This window comes from Hevea brasiliensis, chromosome 2 (assembly GCF_030052815.1).
Source record: "Hevea brasiliensis isolate MT/VB/25A 57/8 chromosome 2, ASM3005281v1, whole genome shotgun sequence".
In the NCBI taxonomy this organism is placed as follows: domain Eukaryota; kingdom Viridiplantae; phylum Streptophyta; class Magnoliopsida; order Malpighiales; family Euphorbiaceae; genus Hevea; species Hevea brasiliensis.
In genome coordinates, this window is record NC_079494.1 from 9,190,350 (window position 1) to 9,200,660 (window position 10,311).

At 35.9% G+C, this 10,311-nt stretch overlaps 1 non-coding gene across 1 annotated transcript; it reads left to right on the forward strand.

Moving 5' to 3' along the window:
* The first annotated feature begins 9,572 nt into the window (after positions 1-9,572).
* On the forward strand, positions 9,573-9,679 carry LOC131178108 (small nucleolar RNA R71). Its single transcript, XR_009147241.1, has one exon. It is a non-coding gene; the product is annotated as a small nucleolar RNA R71 (small nucleolar RNA).
* The last annotated feature ends 632 nt before the right edge of the window (positions 9,680-10,311 follow it).

A 10,311-nucleotide genomic window follows, 5' to 3' on the forward strand; every position in this document is an offset into this window, starting at 1 on the left:
CTTAAAACCATTTTATCAGAGGATAGAATAGTTGATGGGCTTGTAGCAATAACAACAAAATAATTCAATGTTGATGGGCTGTCTTATCAGATCTGATTGGGCCAACTCTTCTTGCATTTTTAATTAACAAAATGGGAAAATCCCAATTATATGTGTAATTTTTTTTCATTAATTATGTGTAGTTGGCAGCATAAATCATCCACTTTGCATGTGAGTTTTTTGTGAGCTTTTTTTTAATTATTATTTTTATGGTATCAGTGATATTAAAGTATTTATTAAATTTTTTAAATATAAATATATGAAATTTATAAATTTAATAACTGAATCTCATTATAAATTCATAGCAGAGTGAACGTATATAAGAAAGATTCATAAATTAAATAATCACTAGCAAACTATCCATAAAAATAATAAAATTAAGACAACACCATAGCAATCATTTTTAGATTATCTTGAACCACCATAACAGAGAATAGCATCAAAACTTCTCCTTCGACCATACAAAAGATATAATTAATTAACTAATAAAGCTATCTGCAGCAAGCAGAGAAATCACAAAATAAGTTCCAACAAAAATAGAGAAAATCTCTCTCCTTTTTTTTTTTTAAATTGTTGCATAAATAGACTGGTTATACATCAGACAGAGAATATTATACATTTCATGCTCACGCACATTTGGAAGCACTCACTGCACTTTTGTTGGTTTAAAACTTAGGATACTTTTGTGGCTGAATAAATCTCATTTGCCATCTGAAACAAACCGTTAAGGGCAAGTTAGTGGTCACTTGTGACCAATCCCGCCATGACTGGGGCCAGAAAACGCTAGAGATACATGGCCGATCCCTCTCCTACTAGGACCAGAATAAGCTTGCAAGATCTTGAATGATTTGGTTGAAGTAGGAGAAAGCCGATGCTGGAGAGGCCTGCAGCCTTCCACTTTGGTGGAACATAGGAGGAGAAGAAGAAGAAGAAGAAAGATAATAATGGAGCCGTGAGAAAATAAACTATGGCAAGTATGGCTCATTGTTGCTTTTTCTATCTTTGTGCAATGCTTCTAGAGATGTTTCAGCTTCATTTGTTGAAAAGAATGGCTGTTTTGGTGGGTATATATAGGAGGAGATCAGGAGAATCAACCAGGTATATATATATATATATATATATATATATATATATATATATATATATATATATATATATATATATGGGTTCAATGAACACATTGACCTAAGAAAATACTCAACTCAACTCAACTCAACTCAACTAAGCCTTTATCCCAAAAATTTGGGGTCGGCTATATGAATTCGCTTTCTCCACTCTGAACGATTTAGGGTTAAATCCTCAGAAATGTGTAATGCTTCTAGGTCATGTTGTACTACTCTCCTCCAAGTCAATTTAGGTCTACCCCTTTTTTTCTTTCTATCCTCTAACCTAATGTACTCTACTTGTCTAACTGGAGCCTCCGTATGTCTACGCTTCACATGACCAAACTACCTCAATCTCCCTTCTCTCAACTTATCTTCAATTGGCATCACTCCTACCTTTTCTTTAATACTCTCATTACGGACTTTATCTAGTCTAGTATGGCCACTCATCCACCTTAACATTCTCATCTCTGCAACTCTTATCTTAGATGCATACGACTCTTTCAGTGCCCAACACTCACTACCATATAACATAGCCGGTCGTATGGCTGTACGGTAAAATTTTCCTTTCAATTTATTGTGAATCTTACGATCACATAAAACTCCCGTGGCACGTCTCCACTTCAACCATCTGGCTTTAATCCTATGACTAACATCCTCCTCACATCCCCCATCTACTTGAAGGACTGAGCCTAGATATTTAAAGTGATTACTTTGGGGCAGTATCACTCCATTCAAACTAACTCCTTCCCTATCACTAGTTTGGCCTTCACTGAACTTGCAATGCATGTATTCTATCTTCGTTCTACTTAACTTAAAACCCTTTGACTCTAGAGTACTTCTCCAAAGTTCTAGCTTTCTATTGACTCCTTCTCGTGTCTCATCTATCAGAACAATATCATCCGCAAACATCATGCACCAAGGAATACTCTCTTGTATATGTTTCGTCAGTTCATCTAAAACTAATATAAAAGGTAAGGGCTTATGGCTGATCCTTGGTGTAATCCAATTGAGATCGGAAAATCTCTTGTGTCCCCTCCCACTGTGCGCACAATAGTAGTTGCTCCTTCATACATATCTTTCAATACTTGTATGTACCTAATAGATACCCTCTTTTGTTCTAACACATTCCATAAGACCTCTCTTGGAACACTATCATAAGCCTTCTCCAAATCAATAAAAGCCATGTGTAGATCTTTCTTTACATCTCTATATTTCTCCATCAAGCTTCTAATGAGAAAGATCGCTTCCATAGTTGAACGACCGGGCATGAAACCAAATTGATTGAGAGAGATAGAAGTATCATGACGTAGTCAATGCTCCACAACTCTCTCCCACAACTTCATAGTATGACTCATGAGTTTAATTCCCCTATAGTTTGAGCAACTCTGTATGTCCCCCACCTAAATTACACCTAAATGATGATATAAAATACATGCATCAAATTCCCCCATACTCAAACTCTTGCTTGTCCTCAAGCAAAATTTCATTAAAACTCATTTGGAAGGGAATAGAATCAGTCTTTGAAAACACAAAATTCACTAATCCAAACCACCAACTTACCTCTAGCCACCAACATTCCAAATTCCGACCAGCAAAAGCACAAAGAATGAAGCAAGCACTCTCAACTATTACAGAATAGCTAAGAATTAACCAATCAACCCAAGCAACAAATACCAACCAGCTACAAGAGTCAATTGTGCCAAAACAAACCTAAATGAAATAGATAGCCAATGTGTCTCAAATAGATGGTGAGTAATGTATGGAAGATTATATTACCAAACCCATATGCAAGCATAAAAGATCTAACTCTACTAATGTAACAAGCATTTTTCAAAGAATCATTAGGTCTTTTTAAGGGTTGTAATGGGGTCTAATAGGGTAAGATTGTGGTTAACAAAGAAAGGGAATAAGGTAAACAAAATATGAGAATAATATTAATCATGAAACTCAAAGTGCATCTTTTTTTTTTTTTTTTCTAATATCAAGAGGAAAGAAATTCACAATGAATCTCAAGTGCTATCACAATGATTATACAAAGGGACTACTTTTTATGCTTATTTATTTTATTTTATTTTGATTTTGTATGTGTCCCTATTTCATGTCACACCCAAAATTACCTTTGGGATATTTTGGTGACCTTTTCAACTTTTCACAATTACTCTAGCACTTTTCAAGATGTTTCAATCCTCCGAGATTTTTTTTTTTTTTATGCACTTAATTGCTAAAATATTATTCTCATAGATAGGTGGTAGTGTTTAGGTTTTATGGCTAGGTAAATGATTTGGGTTCCAAAGAAATTAGGGAATTAAGGTTCAAGGGGGTTTGCAAGGGTTAAAATGAAATTAAGGTAGGTTAAGGCTAAATGTGAGGTTTAAAATATGAAGAAATGCCTAAATCATATTCTTATCAAATGCAAGTTAAAAATTTCGCTTTGAAAGATCTAAGATGCTTGTTCTAGGAATGGTGAGACGACAATGACCATTTTCTTTCTTAAAGGCTTATCCAGACACTCAAAACTCAAAATAACTAATCAGAATCTACATACCTAGATGAATGTATTAATTTTCAGCTATTAAGTAAGAGAAAGAATAATGCTTAAGACTTTGTACCCAGCTGGAACTTTCATTCCACTAACCATCTAAAGGCAAATTGGATTGCTTGAATAAGTGGCTTATGGAATCCAAAGACTGGTTTAAAAATCCAAAAATTGTGAATGAATGAATGAAATGCATGAGTGTATAAATGTATAGTCAACCTATATGCAACTAAGTACTAAGTATATATGAAGCTATATGCAGTGTATATATGTGAATATGTACAAGTATGAAGTAATGAGTGTGTCACTATATGCAAATGAAAAAGGAAAAATAATTTTTGCAAAAAATTTATCCTCTCCCCCATACTCAGAATGAACATTGTCCTCAATGTTAAGAGAGTGCATGGAATGGGATAATTTGGCTATATGTGCAAAATGGGGGCTCATATGTGGATAAAGAATTATTACCCTGTTGCATAAGCGATAGCACAACTTGTGTTGAAAGTGACACAAGCTGAGATGAGAATTGTTACCTCATTGAAGTGCAGCCAATTTAATTAGGTAAAATTTTGGACAGCTGCTGTACTCATTGCAAAAGAAACAGTGCAATGGAATCCATTAAATCAAGTAAACTCGAAAAGTTGAAATAGGAAGTTAAGCTCAAAAATGTAACCATCAAGTGTAAATCCGAAGTAGCACATAAAAGCAAGTGAGCAATGTACTAGAGATATAAAAGAAAAATGTATTTTATGAGGAACTAAAAAAAACAACACAAGCAAAATATTAACTAAACAAGTTAAAAACACTAATGAATTAAGCAACTAAATTTTTTTTTTTTTTTTTTTAGCATGGGGAGCTAACACAATTTTTTTTTTTTTTTATGCTCATTTGCTTGCAATGAATTGCATCCCATCTGCACAAGGAAATTAGAACAATGTTAAACTCTGAATAAGGAGTATAGAAAAACTTAAAAACAAATATATATATGAAAGAAATAAAGAATCAATGAAAAATTGAGAGTTATGCACAAAAATGCTAAGTTTAGGTCTTTAGCTTGACCATACTCACTCAAGATGTTATGGAGAATGAGAAAGATAGCAAGTTGCTATCTTCTCAATTGGCTCACCAACTGAATAGTGCCTCAATCTTTGTCCATTTACCTTGAAATTACTAGATTTTTCACCAAAAATTTCCACAGCACCATGAGGTAAAACTTTCACAATTTTGAATGGACCTGACCACCTTGATTTTAATTTTCCTGGAAAAAATTTCAACCTTGAATTGAATAAGAGAACCAAATCTCCTTCTTTAAAGTCCTTTTTCTTGATATGCTTATCATGCCATTTTTTAGTTCTTTCTTTATAGATCCTAGCATTTTCATAAGCATCAAGTCTCAATTCATCTAATTCATCAAGTTGCAAAAGTCTTTTGTGTCCAGCAGCTTGTAAATCAAAATTGATTGCTCTAATGGCCCAATAAGCTTTGTGTTCTAACTCTACGGGCAAATGGCATGATTTCCCAAAAACTAACCTATAAGGTGGAGTTCCTATGGGGGTTTTAAATGCTGTTCTATATGCCCAAAGAGTGTTATCTAATTTAAGGGACCAATCTTTTCTGGACTTATTGACAGTTTTCTCCAAGATTTGCTTGATTTCTCTATTTGTGATTTCTACTTGGCCATTTGTTTGAGGGTGATATGGTGTGGCAATCCTATGTTTTACCCCATATTTTCTCATCAATTTTTCAAATTGGTGGTTGCAAAAATGGCTACCACCATCACTGATTATGGCACGTGGGGCACCAAACCTGGTCAAAACAAATTTTTTCAGAAATTTTACCACAACTTTTGCATCATTGGTAGGTGTAGCAATAGCTTCTACCCATTTAGATACATAGTCCACCCCTACCAAGATATATTTATTTCCATAAGAAGATGGAAATGGCCCCATGAAATCAATTCCCCACACATCAAATAGTTCAACTTCTAATATGGACTGTTGGGGCATCTCATCTCTCTTGGAAATGTTGCCTACTCTTTGACACCTATCACACCTGCTTACAAAGTCTCTCACATGTTTAAACATTTTAGGCCAATAGAAACCTGATGTTAAGACCTTTTCAACAGTTTTTGAGACACTAAAATGACCACCATATTCAGAGGAATGACAATGGTAAATAACATCATTTATTTCTTCCTCTGGTATACATCTCCTAATTATTCCATCATTACATCTTCTAAACAAAAGAGGTTCTTCCCAAGAATAAAATTTAACATCATGCAAGAATCTTTTCTTTTGCTGCCAAGATAAATCAGGTGGCAAGACACCACAAGACAAGAAATTCACAATATCAGCAAACCATGGAAGTGTAGAATTCAACACATACAACTGCTCATTCATGAAAAACTCATCAATTGGCACAATTTCATCATCTTTATTTTCAGTTTTTATCCTAGAAAGGTGATCAGCCACCACATTCTCAACACCCTTTTTATCTCTTATTTCCAAATCAAATTCTTGAAGTAATAAAATCCATCTAATCAACCTAGATTTAGCTTCTTTCTTTCTCATTAAGTACCTTATTGCTGCATGATCAGTAAAAACTATTACCTTTGAGTTGACCAAATAAGAACGAAATTTATTGAGTGCAAATACTACCGCAAGGAACTCCTTTTCAATTGTGGCATAATTAACTTGAGCTTCATCAAGGGTTCGGCTTGCATAGTAAATGGCATAAGGTTTTCTATCTTTTCGCTGGCCAAGGACAGCTCCAACAGCAAACTCGCTTGCATCACACATGATTTCGAATGGCAAAGTCCAATCTGGGGGTTGCATGATAGGAGCTGTTGTTAAGGCCGTCTTCAACCTGCAAAAAGCAACCATACAATCTTGATTAAAATCAAATTTAACATCATGATTCAAAAGATTTGTTAAGGGTTTAGCAAGTTTAGAAAAATCCTGAATAAATCGCCGGTAAAACCCGTCATGTCCAAGGAAACTCCGCACTCCTTTGACAGTGGTTGGAGGTGGCATTTTTTCAATAATTTCTATTTTGGCTCTATCCACTTCAATTCCCCTATTTGAGATCAAATGCCCTAAAACGATTCCCTCTTGGACCATAAAGTGGCATTTCTCCCAATTCAACACCAAATCATTATCAGCACACCTCTGCAAGATTTTAGACAAATTAGTCAAGCATGAATCAAAATTAGTGCCATAAACTGAAAAGTCATCCATGAAGACCTCCATAATTTCTTCAATAAAATCAGAAAAAATGGCCATCATGCACCTTTGAAATGTGCCAGGTGTTACACAATCCGAATGGCATCCTTCGATAGGCAAAGGTGCCATAGGGACAGGTAAAGGTAGTTTTTTCTTGGTCATCAGGATGTATTGGAATTTGAAAGAAACCAGAATATCCATCTAAGTAACAAAAGAATGAATGCTTGGCTAATCTTTCTAACATTTGATCCATAAAAGGAAGGGGAAAATGGTCTTTTCTTGTAGCATTGTTCAATTTTCTATAGTCTATGCACATTCTCCAACCTGTAACAGTTCTAGTGGGTATCAATTCATTATTCTCATTTTTAACAACTGTCACCCCACCTTTCTTTGGTACAACATGCACAGGACTAACTCACTCACTGTCAGAAATAGGGTAAATAATTCCAGCAGCTAGTAATTTTAGGATTTCCTTTTTCACAACATCCTTCATTGTAGGATTCAATCTTCTTTGGTGGTCAATGGAAGGTTTACTATTTGGCTCAAGGAAAATCCTATGCATACAAACTGTTGGACTAATTCCCTTTATATCATCAATTGCATAACCCAAAACTCTCCTATATTCCCTCAAAACTCTCAACAATTTATCAATCTCAATATCAGTCAAACATGCATTAATTATAACAGGATATGTTTTATTTGGTCCAAGAAAAGCATACCTGAGGTTGGAAGGAAGAGGTTTAAGATCTACCTTTGGGGCATCCTCTACCTTTAATGATGGTGGTTTGATCTCCAAATTCTGCACTTCTTCAAGTTGAAAAATTGTGGCTTCAGGATGTGGTGGAGAGCTCTCCAAGTGTTGTGCAAAAGCAGCTATGTTGTGATTATCATCATCAATGCTCCCACCATGGACTAAGCAATTTTCAAGTGGGTCTTGTGGGTAGCTTTTTCTGAAATGCTCTTGAACAATCTCATCAATAATGTCTACCCGCAAACAAGACTCAACTTCTTCATGTTTCCTTTTCATGGCAGGATTGATGTTGAATATCATTTGATCATCTCCCACTCTAAGTGTCAATTGCTCACCCTTCACATCAATTAATGCACCAGCTGTTGCCAAGAAGGGTCTTCCCAATAAGATAGGAACTTTTGTGTCTTCTTCCATATCCAAAATGACAAAGTCTACCGGAATGTAGAATTTCCCAACCTTGATAGGCACATTTTCAAGAATGCCTTCTGGATACTTAATTGAACGGTCAGCCAATGAAAGATACATGTTTGTGGGCTTCAACTCTCCCATATTCAACTTCTCATATATTGAAAGAGGCATTAGGCTGACACTAGCTCCAAGGTCACATAAGGCATTTGCCACACAATTATCACCAATATGACAAGGAATGGAAAACACACCCGGATCTTTGAGTTTGGGAGGTAACTTCTTCTGGATTATAGCACTGCATTGCTCTCCCAAGTTAATGGTGTCATAATCTTCTAGCCTTCTCTTGTTGGAAAGAATCTCCTTCAAAAACTTGGCATAACTCGGCATTTGGGATAGTGCCTCAGTGAATGGCACATTGATATACAACTTCTTTAGCACTTCAAGAAATTTGCCAAATTGTTTGTCTAGCTTATGCTTGATGAATCTTTGAGGGTAGGGAAGGGTGGGCTTATAAGGTTCAGGTGGGATGTATGGTTTCTCTCCCTCATCTTGCTCACTTTTGCTTTCTTCTTCTTTTTCATTTTTCTTGCTCCCAACTGAATTTTCTTCTTTTGTGCTCTCTTTTTCTTCTCTCTTGTTTTCACTTTCTTGACCAACTTTTTTACCACTCCTCAAGGTTACAACCTTACATTGCTCATGAGGGTTTTGTGGTTGGCTAGGTAGTTTCCCATAGGAATTGCTTCCTGATGAGCTTGCTTGTTGCGCCAATTGAGTCTCCAACATGCGGTTGTGGACTTGTAATTGATCCATGGTTTGTCTCATGTGTTGCATTTCTTCCTCCAATTTGTTATTCATCTTGCTTTGTTCAGCAAAAAATTTCTCCATCATGCTCTCCAAGGTTGGCTTCGGTTCATGGGGTGGAAGGGATTGTTGTGCTCTTGCTTGATATCCAGGTGGTGGTTGTCTTGTGGGCTGAAATTGAGGCTTGTTCTGCTGCATAAACTGCTGGTTATGAGCATAATTTGAGCTTTGGCCTTGTTGAGCAAAAGTTGCTTGTGGTCTCCATGTTGAGTTGTTCACATTAGAATAAGCATTTCCCATAGGTTTCTGTTGATAACCTCCTGCATAAGCAGCTTGTTCTTGCAAATAATCATCTCCATAAGAAGAGTAATCAACTCCACAACTTTGAGTTCCATCTGTGAAGGCAACTTGTTGCATAGTTGTAGGAGTTGAGGTTGTTGCCTTTGTGCAAAAATCACTAAGAAGCTGAGTCAACTGGTCAAATCTTGCATTCATGTAGCTAACTGAGTCTAGTTCATAGATCCCAGCTTTCTTTGGCTCAAGTGCTCTAGGATTTCCCCATAAATGGGTATTATGAGCAATCTTCTCTAATAGATCATAGCATTCTTCACTTGTCATTCTCATGAAATCTCCTCCTGCTTGTAAATCAATTGTGTTTCTTATGGTCGAGTAACTCAGTGTAGAAATTCTGAACAATCATCCATTTCGGTATTTCATGATGAGGACATTGCCTTTCAAGCTCCTTAAATCTCATCCAAGATTCATACAAAGTTTCATCATCCCTTGGTTTAAAAGCTACCATCAAATTCCTCAAATGAGTGGTTTTCCCAGGTGGGAAAAATTGAGATAGAAAAGCTTGAGATAGCTGCTCCCAAGTAGCTATAATAGCTTGTGGGAGTGAGTCATACCACTCCAATGCTGAATCCCGAAGAGAGAATGGAAATAAGGTGAGCCGAATAACTTCATTAGAAACTCCAGGTTGTCTTTGTGTACCACATATCATCAAAATTTTCTTCAAATGAGAATGAGGATTTTCAAGTGGGCTACCTCCAAATTGTGAATTCTGAACCATTTGAATAAGACCAGTTTTTAATTCAAATTGATTAGCTCCAATAATAGGTCTGTTATCTCTCACATCAGTACATCTAGGAAAAGCATAATCTAACATGGATCTTCTTTGAGGATCATTTTGATTAGCATTTTGCCCGTTTTGCTCGTTTCCTCCATTATCTCCACCAATAGCTCTATTTTGATTCTCCATATTTTCTATTGTCTCCTCTTGCTCAAATATTTGTTGTTCTTCTTTTTCTGCTTCTTTTCTTTTCTTGTATTCCTTTTTGTTAGCTCGACAGAATTTTTCAATTTCAGGATTGAACAACAATTCGGTATCACTTGTGCTTTTCGATCGTCTCATAAACAAGAAAAGTACCTGAAAAACACAAGGAACAA